The sequence below is a fragment of the Papio anubis genome, chromosome 5 (genome assembly GCF_008728515.1).
Source record: "Papio anubis isolate 15944 chromosome 5, Panubis1.0, whole genome shotgun sequence".
Classification (NCBI taxonomy): Eukaryota; Metazoa; Chordata; class Mammalia; order Primates; family Cercopithecidae; genus Papio; species Papio anubis.
Window position 1 is genome coordinate 30,413,864 of NC_044980.1, and position 16,653 is coordinate 30,430,516.

Here is a 16,653-nt window from a genome sequence, read left to right on the forward strand (position 1 = left end):
AGTACGACATCCTGGGGTCACTCCAAAAGAGTAACAGAGATCATGGGGCTACGTGAAAGCGTGTCTTCCTGGAAGGCGAGAAGGAAAGACTTGTATGAATCTATCCATGTCTGCTTGCATCTGGAGAACGCCTGTTCATGTTGTAAAGAAAAGCCATCGGTATTGTCATCTCAGGAGACCGGCTTGTTTTATGTGTGTGCATGTTATACGTGCTATCACACGAAACTGGCCAACTGATAGCGTGACGAGGTACTGTGTCCCTGGGAATTGTAATTGCTTGGTCGGTGAAAAAAAGAACATCAGACCGTTGCTGATAATAGCACAAGGTGCATTTTGATAGTGTAAAAGAGGAAACAGACGGAGTCATACAAGTTCTGAGTATATCTTAAACCCCCGCCCAAGGGGAAAAAAAAAGAAAGAAAGAAAAGGAAGGGAAAGCCTGGGGCTGAAGGAGTGTTACAGGGAGCGAATTGCTCAGGACTTCAAACACTGGGAGTCATTCTGTCAAGGGGAGGGGGCGGGCGGGGGCAGGCACTGGGCCTCTTTAACAAAGTCCTCCTCTCTTTGCTCCCTCCCACTTCATTCACTTGCAAATCAGTGTGTGCCCACAAGAGCCAGCTCTGCCGAGCCCGTAACCTTCGCATCCCGAGAGCTGCAGTTTCAGCGCGAGAGCAAGAACGGCAGAGCCGGCGACCGCGGCGGCGGCGGAGGCAGGAACAGCCTGGGCGGGTCGCAGGGTCTCCGCGGGCGCAGGAAGGCGAGCAGAGGTGGGTTCGGGCTCCGTTGGCTGTGCATACATCTCCCATTTTTTTAATTCTGTAGCGTTGATGAAAGCCAATCAGAGAGAGAGCCCTCTCCGCCCGGTGGGTGCCGCGCGCCGGAGTTGGGAGGAATGCTCTCAGCCTGCGAGCCCGGGTCGGGGCGGGCGCACGGGTCCGGCTGCGCGGGCGGCGCTGCTGCCGCTGCTCAGGACTGACGCCTCTTCCCGGGGAGCCTGGGCGCCGCTCCTCCGCCTCCCGGTAAGACCGATCCGCCGTGGGGCTGGGTGGGGGCACGGGGAAGCGGGCCGCCGGAGAAGGACCCGCTGCCTTTCTCTACGCCGGCAGAGGCTGCCAGGGGAGCTCCGGCATTTGCAAAGTTGGCTGGTCAATTACCAAAGGGCGCTGGTGCGTGCAGGACCCGCTGAGCCATTTGGGGCTTGATTTATCTCCACCTGCCCGCATCATAAGGGTCTGTGCGGTGACTGCTTGGGCTGAGTTACATTTCTTAGCTTTGGGGGTAAAGCAGAAAATCAGGTAGTCTGAAAACTCTGGAATGCTCCCAGTAGGGAAAACTTAAACTAAAGAGACGATTTGGCTGGGAGAAGGAGCTAAAGAAAACTGTTAGCTTGCATGTTCCGGGCAACGCCTGCCGGCTCATCTAGGACAGAAATGCTTAGGTTGCGAGGAAAGTCCAACACTGGACTCCGAAAATGGAGCACACTGTCCAGGGAAAAGTCATGTGGAAGGCGCAGCTCGCTCGTGCTTCTCCACGGCTGGCCAGGCTCAAATCTGGGGGATAAAGCCTTCCCCGGACTGATTGGAGAGTAGTTGGAGTGCGCTTGGTTTTAGGTGCCAGATGCAGGAAAATTGGAGCCCCCAATGCGTTAATCCCAGAATTTAAGAAAAAGGGACGCTGCAATGTGGACTGCAGCAGTTGCACAGCTGAGATTACTTCTGTAGTTAGATATTCTGCCGTGAGTTACCGTAGATCTCGAGATGGCAGATGCTGGAGAGGTCAGCGTGGTGCTAAGAAGTGTTGTCACTGCTGCAATAAAATCCATATTTTATGGGGAGTTAAATGCAAGTCTCTGTTAGTGCAAGGGGCTAGCCACCTGAGTTAACTATGACTCAGAACATTCAAGAACCAAGAAGTTTAATCATCTGGAATAGCCATACGTTTCTCTCTCCCACTCTCATTTAAAAAAAAAAAAATTAAATTATGATAGTCACACTATACAGTTGTATCAGACCGTGTCTCTGCGAATCTTCACTTTCACTTCGTAAAGCACACAGTGGGAAGGAAGAAAGGAGGTTTTCCCTGCAAGAATGTTGCAGGAGTGGCTGTCGTGTACATATATGGCTGCTCTGGAGGGGTGCAGACCAAAATATGGGCTTTCTGAGTGGTTAATTATCCAGGGGGTTGCAAACTCCTCCCTGTGTTGGAAAAGGAACCCGGGGATATGCCTAGTTAATGTACAACTCTTCCAAGGACTAACAAATATGTTTATATGAATTTTGCCAAGAGTTGCTTATTTTCTTTATTTTCTTACTGAAAGCTTTATCTGAAAAGGAAAACCCTTAAGATTTTACTTTGAGAGAGACAGAGGAAAAAAAACTCTTCCAGTTTGACTCGAGACTTGAGCATCATGCCTTGTGTAATAGTGCTTGCATGGCTCTATGCTTGCTATTTTAGAGAACCGTAAAACCAGTTGTGTGAAGAAAGGGGTATACTTGAGCAGATGTCTTCATTATGTCATAACCAGGAGGGCAAAGTTTATGCCAGAGGCCAGATTGTCAATGCAGAGCTCAGACACTTAAAAGAAATCCAACAATTGACTGGAAAATGCAATCATATAGGATTGTATCTCATCCCCTTTTGCTCTTTGGCGTGTTCTAATTAAAAAGGTACTGAAGGAAAATAAAAAGCAGATATTTTCCCACCTAATGTAACGGTTCATGCCATACTTTTGAAGCAGAGGAAGTAACCAATTTCTTCAGAAAAACTAAGAGGCAGCAGCCCATTTTTGAAGGAAAATGGCACCAATTCAGTTCTACTGTATTTGTGTCTACAATTATCTTTTGCTACCATTACAAGAAAGTGACAGGTTAGTATCTCCATAGGGACTTTTAGTCCCTTTACTATCTGGCTTTTACACCAATTTATTGCACTTACATTTTGTACTGCTAACTCTGCAAAGATAATATATGGAAACATAATCATTTTCTACCAACTTGCCTACTATCGAAAAACGTGTACCCTACCTCTTCCACCCACCACTTCCATCAGCTTTGCAATGAAAAACTTACTGAGGCACTCTTCCTTTTTAAGAAAAAAATGTATCTTGCAAAATACTGCTTGAGACACTTGAAAATAGCTAAACATTTTCTAGAAAGCACAGCTACAGTCACAGGGTATTACATGATACTGTATTATTATAGCAATATATTGCAACAAGTTCTGAAAATTGGGACTAATTGAGTGAATGTCCCACATAGGGATTTCTTTAAAAGGAACCAAATGTGACAAATATTCTCTGTGAAACTACAATCTTCCTAACAAATTGAAATGTGTGGTCCCCTCTTCTGGCCCCGTAGTTGCTTTGCAGTCATGAATGCCAATACACTAAGGCTGAACCCTTTGAACTATTCAAACTTTTTTCAGTTGGAAGGGACCTCCAGTGGGTCACTCCATGCATTTCTCCCTGGAGTTCAGTTGCAGAATGGATTTTGTTATCTAAGATGAGAGTATAACAACTTTTTCTCTGTAAACAAGTTAGTATTATCTAAGCACTATCTTAATATTTGTGACAGGTCAAATCATTATTGCTATTATTTCTGTACTTCCTCTAATTTAGGGGACTTACAAATATTTTTATGGTTTTCTGAATATCTAGACTTTTTTGGTAACTGCTGGATGGTTCCAAATGAAAGCAATGGCCAATTAATAAAGAATTTGCCATCATCAATATAAGATTTTCTTATTTCTGACCTTTCCAAGACTCTACTTCCTTACTTCTAATTTACCCAATAATAATAACATTATATTTAGAACTCCAAAAGTTCTACATGAAGAGTGCCACCCCGCCCCACCCAACAACAAAAGAAATATTTGCAGGAAAAAAAGTACAATTATTGTTTCAGAAATCCATGAACATTCACAAGTTATGCTGAACTAAAGCCATCTAATTCAAAGAATTCCCTACTCAAATAAATATGTTGAATAGCCAAAAGATGTTTAGATACCTGTGTCACCCTTTCTCCAGGTTTTTTCTGTTTCATTTCTTTCCTTGATGTATCACAACACATTTTAGGTAACCTACTCCTTAAAATACTCTGCCTGGAACTTGGAGTAAGATAACTTCTGTAGGGTGAATCAGCCTCTTCTGCTGACAGCCTGCAGGTTTCAACTTCCAATTTAAAAATCTGTTCTAAAGTTTGAAATGTGTTCCAAATGAGATAACATCCGGCAAAATCCAGTTGCCTTGTGCTTCTTGCTTAGTCACAGCTGCTTATTCTTTGGTGTCCATCAGAATTAGGGTCTCGCTTATAAAAATAACAAGCAGTAACTCAGTCTGAATTGTATTCCTAATAGTGTTTCAACCTAGCAGTGTCTACTGAGCACGCTTTATTTACTTCACAAAAAAGTAAAAACGTAGATAACCAAACCTTCTCTGGTTTAAATATTTTTCTGAATAATGATTCTAAATTCAAAGACTCAAGAACATTATGGTAATAGGAGAACTGCAGAAAGAAGAAGGCATACACACACATGCAAACATAGCACCCAGTTGTGACAGTGTTCCAAGAATATTAGAAAAGAAATACAGAAATGCAGCCTTTAGGCTGATTTTCTTTTCTTCTTCTTTTTTTTTTTTTTCATGTTGTTTTCTCCATTGGGATTTTTATTTTATTTTGAAGACAGATGAGTGCTTGAAGCACTTTCCTGAAACTAAATAATAGTAATATTTTTGTTCAAGTTTGCCTCTTACAAAGATTAACTGGTCTACTTTTTTTGAGTTTCTATTCATACAGAAGCCTCTCTTTTTCAAAGCAATCTTATGAGGAACTTCAGGTTCTCTCTAATTAACTATTGAACTAAATGTATATAGTGTTTGTGATGCTATCACCCACAGAGTAGGAAGATAAGGGAAGAGGGGAGAATATAAATAACCCTTCAAAAAAGTGGTGCACTTAAAATTACTACAAAATAGTTGGGTCAGAGGGAGCCATCTATAGCCAACAGTCTAGTTGTTCAAAATTGAACTATCCAAGAAATTTTCAACTCTTCCAACAAAGAAAACTTATTGAAGGCTGAATGCTGTGAGCACACATTCATAAATGTAGAGTAGACACATATGCAGAGACTATTCGAGATTATTTCATCTTATTTCATCTGGTTAATATATTTACACTAATACCATTGGGAGCTGGTTTCTTCCAGCAATCAGATCACCTTGCTGTGATTTATAAGAGGTAGAGTTTCATTAATGCCAGAGTGTTAATATTAAATTTGATTTGTCATGTAAATGGGCAGCACGGGTTGCAAGCTTTTCTTAGTATATGTGGTACTATCTTGTGAGAGAAATGACTTATGAAGAAGATGAGGCACATAAAGCCAGCATACCACAGGGTATGATTTATCTTCATATTTCAGCACTTGAAAGAACACTGTGTTTTTCTCTTTCTCTAATTTCCGAAATTGGTAGGTCTGGCCAAAAGATATCCAAGAGACCTAATAAGTTATAGGAAGAGAAAACAGCAAGAAAAAATTAACTTCGAGAAGTGTCCAAGTGAGTAAAATGGAAAGAGATGAGGAGGTAAATTTTTACAGCAGAGAGAAACATAAGAATAGAAATAGAATCAAAATTGCCATTTTTACATAGGGTGCATTTTCCTCTTTATAAATAGTGCTACTGTTAAATGCCACTTTATAAACATAATTGCATCATTAACATATTTATACACACTACTCTTCTCTATCATAAAGTGCAAACTTGAAAATTACCTTTAAAAAATCACCATCTAAGGGAGATAACCCTGGGTGGATGGTAAATTAACCAGAGGAATATCTTTTTTAAAGTGGTCTGAAATCACATCAGAATCAAGGAAAAGATTTTATTGGTGCATTGAAGAATATCAGCTCTTTTCCTTCATTGTCCTGCATGCTAAATAGAAAAACTGTGTATTCCTCTGATGCCTACAATCCAAAGTATACAGTAATAATATAGACCGGCCGGGCATGGTGGCTCAAGCCTGTAATCCCAGCACTTTGGGAGGCCTGGATGGGCGGATCACGAGGTCAGGAGATCGAAATCATCCTGGCTAACACGGTGAAACCCCGTCTCTACTAAAAAATACGAAAAACTAGCCGGCAAGGTGGCAGGTGCCTGTAGTCCCAGCTACTCGGGAGGCTGAGGCAGGAGAATGGCGTGAACCCCGGAGGCGGAGCTTGCAGTGAGCCAGGATCGCGCCACTGCATTCCAGGCTGGGTGACAGAGCGAGACTCCATCTCAAAAAAAAAAAAAAATAATAATAATAATAATAATATAGACCAAGTATTCTACTTGTCACCCATTTGGATCCTGTGTGTGATATAGCATGATGAAAGGCAGAGCTACAAGACAGCAAGCCCCCATCTCTTTACATGATGTGTGTATATATATGCTCAGAGCATATATATCTACACACACACACATATATATAGTGGATAGAAGGAAAAGAGTTGATAATTATGTATGTGTATATATGGTATATATATGTGTATATATACACTTTACATGGTATATATACACACACATATGTGTATATATATGCTCAGAGCATATATATCTATACACACACATATAGATATATGTAGTGGATAAAAGGAAAACAGTTGATAATATATGTGTGTGTATACATATATACATATATCCAGCAAAGATTTAAAAAACCACTATTTTGGCTCGGAATTTTTATACATCCAAATAATAATGATAATAAATAATAAACTAACCTTTACTGAGCTTTTCTAAGTCACACCCTGTTCTAAGTATTTTACACGCATTTCGCATAGCAATACTTACACAGTAAATCAAAATGACCCTGCTACACTTATATCCTCTTTACTTAGCCCTTTTTTGGTTTGAATTTCCAGGGAATCTCCGTTTAAGCCAAGCACTTAATGAATGTGCTGTTAACAAACAATTGTGATGTCTTGGAAGTAAAAGTGTGACTCTCTCTGAGAACTGCAGAGCAGCAGAGGGCGTGGGAATGATTTTATTATTTTGACCAGAGCTTGGCAGATGTGAAGGCTGAGGAAGATGTTTTCTAAGTTATTCATTTTTGAAAAATAATCTGCAAGCGTGTGTCAGAATTTATAATTATAGTAGAAAGCATTGTGTGGGCCATTTTTCTGAACATAATGATGGTACCTTTTATAAGAGAATAAACATCTTCTCCTGCCTTCAGAGGGATCTTTATGAGGGAGGGAGGATTTCAGGAAGGTAGCTAAAATGACACCCGTTCATTGCATTGAGATGGGAGAGACACCTCAACCTCACAGCACCCACTAAGGGCATCAGTCCATTCTCAGCTTGTTGACATTACCATGGATGTAGCATTTGGGACTCTGGGTAGAGCTAAGTAAGATAGTGTTTGTGTCCTTCCTTATCTGATAAGTAAAAGTATTTTATTTTGTGACCACAATTATTTCATTACTTCATTACTATCACTATTTGGTATTTGTTCTGAATGATTTATCAAGTAAAATTTCACACACACACACACACACACACACACACACACACACATACATACACCACTACCATGCCACCGGAAGACAATCCCCACAAAAACAAGGAAAGAAAGAGGGAGGGAGGAAAGGAGAAAGGGAGGGAAGGAGGGAGAGAGAGAGAGGGAGGAAGGGAGGAAGAAACCCTCTTAATACAGTCACATTTTATATGGTTGACATGATGAGCCATTTTCATTATATTCTATTCTTTCTATTGCCACCATTCAAAAAGTCATGTAGTTAATCTAGCCTTCAAGGAAAGTTTGATCATTAGAAATATAATCAGAGAATGTGAGACACAGGAAGGTGCTTAAAGATGACTTTATCTAATACTCTTCATTTAACTGTGAGATAATTGATGACCAGAGAGATGAATGACTTATCCATGGATATATTTGATTTATTTTGTTCTGTTATCTCTATCTTTCTCTGCTGTGGCCTGAGTTCTAGTTGTTGAATATTCTTGATTTTTATCATCATCATTTAATTCTGTCATTAAAAAGTAAAAAGGAAATTTAAATCCAGAATATTATTATTTATAAGTATTCTGTGAAGGGACAAATGTGGAAACTTGTGGTGAAGATAAGGATGTAGGCTTCTTTAGGAATTTCATGTGTTCCTACATTTTGTAAATTTCCTATTGCAAAGAAGAATTAACAATTTCCCTCAAAATATTGACCATTGCTAGGGAGACATATGATAAGGTTTGGGGTTTCGTTTTATTTGTAATGGCTTGATGGCAGTTTTGAGTAAGCCTTATCTAAATCAGTGATTCCCCAGGAGACCAAGTTGTATCCATCTTTGAAACAAAAAATTATTAGTGGTTAGATATGAAAAATGATGACAACCTATTGTGTTTCTCATAAATCTCAATTTGTTTGATTTAAAGAACTCAGACAGTGACCTTCCCACTGCTTTGAAGTTAAAATGTCAATTCTTTCATGGAAATATGGGGAAAGATTATGATGGCTTTTTCCGTGGCAAAATTTAAATTTGGCAAGTAACTCAATGTCAGTCCTCTCCCTTTTAAAAAGTAAAACGTTAATGTTCCATGAAATCCAAAAATCTGGGGACCACTGGTTTATACAATGACTGACATCATGTTGAAAAATGATTGACCTGGTTCTCTTCCTTCTTATCTGGATGAACAAAAAGTAAAGGGGAATTATAATTATATTTAAAACACCAAAAAGACAAACTAAACAAAATCCATTTAATCAAAAGGTATCCTTGAGTCTCTTAATTAAAACTTACAGAGATTAATACTAACGTTTGGAATACTAATATGATCTTTGACCATATTAACAGATCCTCAAAAAAAATATGCTTTGCCAAGCTCATGGCCAGAATGTGTCATTACTAATGAATTTTCCTACTTGATTACATAGTGGATAATTCAGTGGGAAATGAAAAGTTTTAAATTTATATCTAACTCCATAAGCTGGAACAAACACAGCCCACCTTAACTATATAAATTATAAAATGGGTGTCTTTTTTTTCTAAAAGTGAACTTTGTATACTTGTAGACAAAAATTTACTAACATGTTGGTCTGTATTTTGAGGTATGCATTCAAAAAGCAATTGCCTTCTAGTGTATAGTATAGATTTCAGTCATTAAAATGAGCTTATCATATTTTTGACTACAAAGCTTAAATCTCCTTTTGCAGAATTAAACAAGAAAGAGTTTCATTAATCTACTATCATCCATTTGAAAATATTTGCAGGCTGGGCATGGTGACTCACGCCTCTAATCTCAGCACTTTGGGAGGCTGAGGCGGGCGGATCAACTGAGGTTAGGGGTTTGGGACCAGCCTGACCAATATGGTGAAACCCCGTTTGTACTAAAAATACAAAAAAATTAGCCAGATGTGGTGGTGGGCACCTATAATCCCAGCTACTCAGGAGGCTGAGACAGGAGAATTGCTTGAACCCAGGAGGTGGGTTGCAGTGAGCCCAGATCACACCATTGTACTCCAGCCTGGGTGATAAGAGCAAAACTTTGCCTCAAAAAATATATATATATACACACACACACCTATATATATGCAACCGTATGTATATATACACACACACATATTTATACATATATACATATATGTTATATATGTATATATAACATATATGTAACTATATGTATATATACACACATATATATGCAAAATGTATATATATTTGCAACTGCTCAGTTTCATACTCAACAAAATATCCTAAGGTCCCCTTAGCAACAGGTGCTAATTTAACACCAATCAAAATGGCGTGTGGTCAGTCTAATTACCAATGCAAACTGATGAAATCTGCCATGACTGTTATATTACTGCTGACTCTTCATTTGAACCAAATTCAGTGACTTTTCTCCCAGCAATTATTCTCATACTAAGCTACTTGTTTAAAAGTATCTAGTAGAGATATTGTCAGTGTTTCATAAAGGATTAATTCCATTAGTGTGGCCTTATGATAAATATCAGTGCCACATTTTCACTCTCTGATTCACCTGCCTTTTTATAAAGAGAGAGAGACGTTTCAGGCAGGTCTTAATTAAGACAACAGAATGAAGTGGAGTCACTTACAAGTTAATGTACCCGGGAGGAGGTGGTCCCAAACCTCCAGATACAAAAAGTGCCTGCTCAGCAATAACTTTTGCATTCATAGCAAATGCGATTACCTGGAAGAAAATTGCATTTAAGATAACAGTGCAGGAATGTCTAATGCAAGCGCTATATTTAGATATTTTGTCTTATACTTTTTCTTTTTCCTCAAGTTCACTTTTAATTCTGTCACCACACTCCAAAATATCTTTCCAAAGAGCACTGTGGTTTGTTTTTCTTAGAAAACTTTTTCTTCTTGAATTTAAATGGGCATGTACTTTGTGTTCCAAAAAGCAATGAAATTAAATTGAAGAGATAATCTTAGTACATGAGTGGACAGAGCAAGGTGCTTAGTGATTATCTGAATAAACACTTTCTCCCCAAATGTAACGCGAAGGAGGACGGGTTCTTTATTTAAAACATGAAGTTGGAAGCAACATAAGAGTAAAGTGCTCTCAAGCAACTGAGTTTAATTTGATATAATAAAAGATTTCTATGAGGTAGGCAGAGAAAGGAGAAATTATTGAAACCCTAAGCTGGATTAATTGGGCACTATAGAATAAAAAGTTTGCTTTGCACCTTTGAGGTTCTGAATATTAATTGAGCATATGTTTGCTTCCCAATTTCTCACTAAACCAAAATGGATTTTTAAATGGCTTTTTTCTCTTTTTTCTTTGTACGATAATCTTTTTATCACGGCTGGTTAGAGAAACCAACCACAGAAGACGAGAGCCAAACCTGTCCCATTTTGGATTTTAAAATACGCACTAATGTCTATAATCTTATAAAAGACTTTAAAGCAAGAAGTGAAATTTGCACTGCATGTTAAACTCCACAATCCAAAAAAGCAGCTACAAGACTCTGACTACTAAGGAGATGCTGAGTTTGTCAAGTACTTTCCAATTTAGGTTTTCCCTGATTGACAAGTGTTCCTAAGAATGATATTCAGCCAAGACTTTTGGAAAATCCATTATTTAATTCCCTGCACAGCAAAAGCCCACCTGATACAAACATAAGATGCTTTATGGAATAAATAAATCCAGGTTGGGGGAGAAATGAGAAAATGGTTTTAAAATATCACTTTTCCATCTCAAGATGAGAGTTTTAAGATGAGGGCATCCCTTGTAACTGTAAGCACATAGGGAAGGCTCAATAAATGCTTACTAGGTGAAATTCTTCTCATGTAAGCTACAAAAGCACCTCTTAAGTATTTTTACAACTGATTTCCTGTTCAAGCTTATTCATGCCAGTGAAAATACAACTTTTCTATCTCATGCTAACAACTTAATTTTTTATAATTCTGACCACTTTCAAATGAGCCTATTTTGAAGGAAGCCCTATCAGTGGTGTCCTGAGAGCCAGGAAGACCAAGCAAGTTGATAGGGCAACCCAGCTTTCAACAACGGGGCCACCAGCCCTCACCTTCCTCCAGGCAGGCATTTTATTAAAGTTGGTATTCAACATTGTTGCCTGGAGCCTGATTAATAATTTATGCCTTCCTAAGCAGATTAGCAGAATTCTGTCATTTTGATTTTTTAATTCTTAGTTTGTGTTTGGAAACAGAATGTACCCCCTGAGTTTACACTTTTAACATATTTTATTTTTTTAGAATTCATACCTAAACTAAACAATGTCCTTGCCAAGAATTATTTTCTCTTACAGTTTTAGTATCCATGTGTGTTACCATGTATTTTCTATAATAAATAAAACAATTGCTTATTTTCTAAGTGAATGACCTTTTTTTTTTTGCCCCTCATTCAAATAATCCTATATGTTCTTGTTAAAGTATTTTTAATTTTGTTACTTAAGGATTAAAAATAAGAAAGATGATTGGGAAAATGGAGTAGAATAATAAAACCTAACACTTAGCACTTACAATATTTCAGGCATCATTTTAAATATCTTACATGAATTTAATGTTCACAACAAGACTTTCAAGTAAATACTGTCAATCTTCTCAATTTTAAAGATAACACTAGGGAACAGAACAGTTATGCAACTTGCCCAAGGTCACACAGTTAGTTCTTTTTGGAGCTAAAATTAAATCGTGGCACTGTTGAGAACCCACATTGTTTTAACTATTGCATTCTTGGCCTTTTGTGCTCTATATACATGTACTGAGATCATAGACAGAATAGATAGATGACAGGTAGATGACAGGTAGGTAGGTAGATAGATAGATAGATAGATAGATAGATAGATAGATAGATAGATAGATAGACAGATAGATAGATAGATAGATGATAGAATCGATGGAAAATATATAGATAGATAGATAGAAGACAGGAAAGATAGATTCAAATGTATGAATCTCAAATACAAAAAAAGTCAAAGGTGTATGGATTTTGTATATACATATATATTATATGTAACATGTACACATTTCTCAGGGCTTAAAAATACAATTAGAAAGAAAACTCATTTTCTTTTTCATCCTTCAGTGAGTGTATAAGTATATTCTTTAACAAGTGAGATCAATTAATTATAGCCCAAAGCAACAGATTTCAGCCTCATAGAGGCCTTTTAGCTTTAGGCCTGTCCGCTTTAATTTGAGTCAGTCTTATAATCACTTACTCTTGGTCCCAAGGAAAACCTCACAAGGGTGTTTGAAAGGTTCAGATTCATCATTAATTACTTTATTCATTCTACAATGTTTATTGAGGGCCCCTGTGCTCAGTTCTAGAGAGAAAGCAGGTAACAAGACAAATATACATTGACTAGCAATTTAGGGAAAATAGATTATTTCCTCATACTCTATCCAAGACCAATAATACTAGCTTTGTATATAATGAACAGGATATTCAGAATTGATTATGTTTTCTATTCTCCCGTACTTATATCTTACATTAATACAGAAATTAGCTGTGAGTTTCATGATTTGTAAGGTTTCTATTCATCTTCAGGTTTGACTTTGAACCTCCTACTCAGCTTAGAAAGAAACACCATACCTCCCTTCACTACTAAAAATTTAACATGGTTTTATTTTTTGATGGTATGCCTCAGAATATTTTCATGGTGGTTCCTTCACTAATCCCTACAATTTCCCCAGTGAATTTGCCACAAAGCACAAAGCCATACATACACTGGTCAGTGGAAATACAGTTCATCAAGAAATCAGTCTACACAAGAAGACTAGTTAAAATTTAGGATTGAGGTGATGGGATTTCAATTCAACTCAGCCATTTAATGGATACTTTTGGGCAAAGCATTGTGTCGAGCACCACAGATAATGCCATGCTTCGATGTCAGATGAGGTGCAGTCTGTGGTCGAGATTAAACATGACCATTAAAAGCTGCTATTTTACAAAGTTAACTCTTTCAGAATTCAGGTCTTTTAGTCATGAAATCTATTGGGCTCTACCATTGCTAACTTTGGAGTTGAGTGTGTTGACACTCACACTCCGTGCTAATATCCAGCTGACCAGCGCTCCCACTTATATTTACCTGGCCAAATCTTATTGGATCTTCAGGGCAAAGACCAAGAATCTGCTTCTCCAAGAAGCATTCTCTGACCCCCACCTACCTGTCTCACTCTTAGCTTACATTCCTCATGGTGTGAGTGTGTCAGAGCCTTTACTTAGTCTAAGTGTAACTGTAAAAACATCTTTTCAAAAGTCTCTGCATGACTGTCTAGGCCTCACTTATCAGACTGTAAGCATCTGGAGAACAAAACCACTGAGTCTTCCTTTGACCAACAAGGCCTAGCCTTGTTTTTGACAAATGGCAAAAACACATTAGATGTTTGTTAAGAGAACAAAAGGAGAGAACTCATTATGAAACTCTGTACTACATTTATATACTTCTCTACATTTTTCATGTTGGAAGTTAGTGTTCTTTTCTAATAATTTGATTTCATTTGGGTACATTGAAGCAATACACTTAAGAAGCAAGAAGATTGGGGCCAGCCTTCTAGACTGTTCAAAGGGGTACACCCAACAGAAGGGAAATATTCTCAAGATGACCTTGGTGCCTGTTGGGGTGATCAAGCCCAACACCAGGCCATCGGGGTCAAAGTCCAGCAGGGTCAAAGGAATGAGAAAAGACAAGCTAAGAGTGCATAAAGTGGGTCCAGGGGGCCAAAGCTAGATTGGAGGCTGCGAAGGCCCCAAGCTCTGGGAGTCCACACTGTTTGTTGGTGGGGTAGAAAGGTAGCAGTGCATCAAGCATAGCTGTGATGGTTTAGCGTTTTATTTGATGCATATAGAATATGCTCTGATACTTGAGATAATGGAGAGCATGTTTATGAGCCTGGGAGAGCAACCAACAAGTCTGTGCACATTCCAGAGTCTACGAGGGGTTTTATGCCCTGAGCCCTGGATTCCTTCCAAGCCACAAGGGATTTCATGCCCTGGGCTTAGATTTGTGGTGCGGCAGGGCAGCTTTCCACCCTTTGGCACAGAGCTTGGTGTTCCAAAGGCCACGAGGGGCTTTAGACCCTGGACCCAAGATATCCTCCAAGACTCTTTTATATTATGACAGACAAGCCAGTCCTGCCTCAGCTCTTCTACCAACAGGTGCCTTTGGCCAAATGTCTGAAATAGGGTTACAGATTCTATAACTGATGGATCTCCTAACAGAATAATTGAGTGTCTTATAGGAAAGTTGACATTTTTTTGGTCACTCTACTCCAATGCATTGAATTGTTTACAGTTTTTGTTAATTTGTTTATGGTGGAAACTGTGGCTGTTTATTATTTCTTATTGGTATAGGCTATTATGATCAACTTTGCTTATCTTTTAGTTTATTATCAACCCATAGTAGTACATGAAACTGAATCTACAAAAAAAAATCTATGGAAAATTCTTATGTGTGTGTTTCATGAGCAAAATTACCTTTCCTTTAGATTCCAACCTTGGAAATGTTTCTTGAGTTTCTACAGGAAGTCTAATACCAAATTTTATGTACCTTGTTGCCCTTGAACATGGCTGTACCAAAAAGATTGAATTAAATTCAACTGATTATGTAGTCCAATTTCATTCCTTAAGTGGCCGTCAATGCATGGAATAGGATCTTCATGAATATAGCTTGGCAGTGAAACATGCAGTTCAACCCAGGTCTATCTGAGCATGCCAAATGTTTTGTAAGGTTGTGAGATGAAGTGGGAGAGGTTTGGATGATTTCCCTTATATTTCCCCTATTTAATGTGATAGCCATCATTCTGAAGCCAAAGGTATATAGAGAATTTTAAACTTATTAATCAATAGAATAGAAATTAGTTATTTTTTTTTTTACATAAGAGAATTTCCTAGACCAGAGTAGGTACCATGGTAGCTTCTGGCAAATGTTCTACTGCATCTCACCACTGTGGGAAATTGTAACTTCCAAGGAAAAGGAGTAGAAATTATGGGCTCAGAAAAATGAGATCAGTGATTCCCAGCATTGTGCTTGAGCCTCTGCAACATTTTCTTGCTTAAAGCCTTCCAATCAGTAACCTGTCTTATTAACACAAGTAATCTAAACTGGTTAAGGGCATCCTCTCCCACACTGCACATTCCCAGCTTTAGAATGAGAAGTAGAGAGTTAAATAATTTTCAGGAGTGATTAAGCTAGTGGGAGTAAAGGGGAAGGCAATAAGTAACCCTATTAATGGGAAAGGCGGTCAGAAAAGCAAGTTACAGTCATTCATGCTCAGCATCCTAAAGATCTGATTGCTTCTCACTCTGATTCTCTAAGTGTTTTCAGCTGGTGTATTGGGATACTTTGGACTATGAGTAAGAAAAAATCCCATTTCAAACTGGATTAAAAGAAGTAAAATTATTATTTTACATAAGAGACAGTCTACAGGAAAGCAGGCTGCAACTGATCTGTTAGATCAGTGAGATAACCAAAGTCTCAGGATCTTTCTGTCTCCCTCTTGCTATCCTCAGCATCGAAGTCATTCACCTGGTGATTTGCCTCAGAGTCGAAGATGGTTGCCAGTGGCAATTGGAGCTACACCCTTCCTTATTTTTGTCTAGTAGAAAAGAGAAAAAAAATCTTTCTCACAATTAAGGATTAAGGGTAATGTCCTTCAGCTCATTGTGCCAACTCAGGTCATATGACCACTCAATACAATATTAAGTGCTGGAAATTCTAGATGCTATTTAGCTTTTTAGACTAAAGACCCATTCTTGGGACCAACTTTTCTTAAATTGTGTGTGTGTGTGTGTGTTTGCAGAAGGAAAATACTTGAGCAAAACTGAGATTCTATTTTGAAGAAAGAAAAAGGTGAGAAACATGCTGGGTAGTCAACAAACACCATCTACTATAATTTAGTCACTTAAAGTCAGTATCACTGGCGGGGTGCGTCGACTCATGCCTGTAATCCCAGCACTTTGGGAGGCCAAGGTGGGCGGGTTGCTTGAGGCCAGGAGTTCACGTTAACATGGTAAAACCCATCTCTACTAAAAATACAAAAATTAACTGGGCATGGTGGTGCACGCCTGTAATCTCAGCTACTCAGGAGGCTGAGGCAGGAGAATCCCTTGAACCCGGGAGGTGGAGGTTGCAGTGAGCTGAGATCATGCCACTGCACTCCAGACTGGTTGACAGAGCG

General features: G+C 38.6%; 1 protein-coding gene across 2 annotated transcripts in view; it reads left to right on the forward strand.

The window, feature by feature from the left end:
- The first annotated feature begins 547 nt into the window (after window positions 1-547).
- Window positions 548-16,653, forward strand: part of CDH6 (cadherin 6) — a 140,651-nt gene continuing 124,545 nt past the window's right edge. Inside the window, exon 1 of one of the 2 annotated variants that reach the window (XM_003899539.5) lies at window positions 548-767. The gene's annotated coding sequence lies outside the window, so the exon portion shown is untranslated. Of the gene's footprint in view, window positions 768-810; window positions 1,020-16,653 lie in introns of those variants that run through there. The other variant, XM_017959464.3, reaches the window with a different exon arrangement.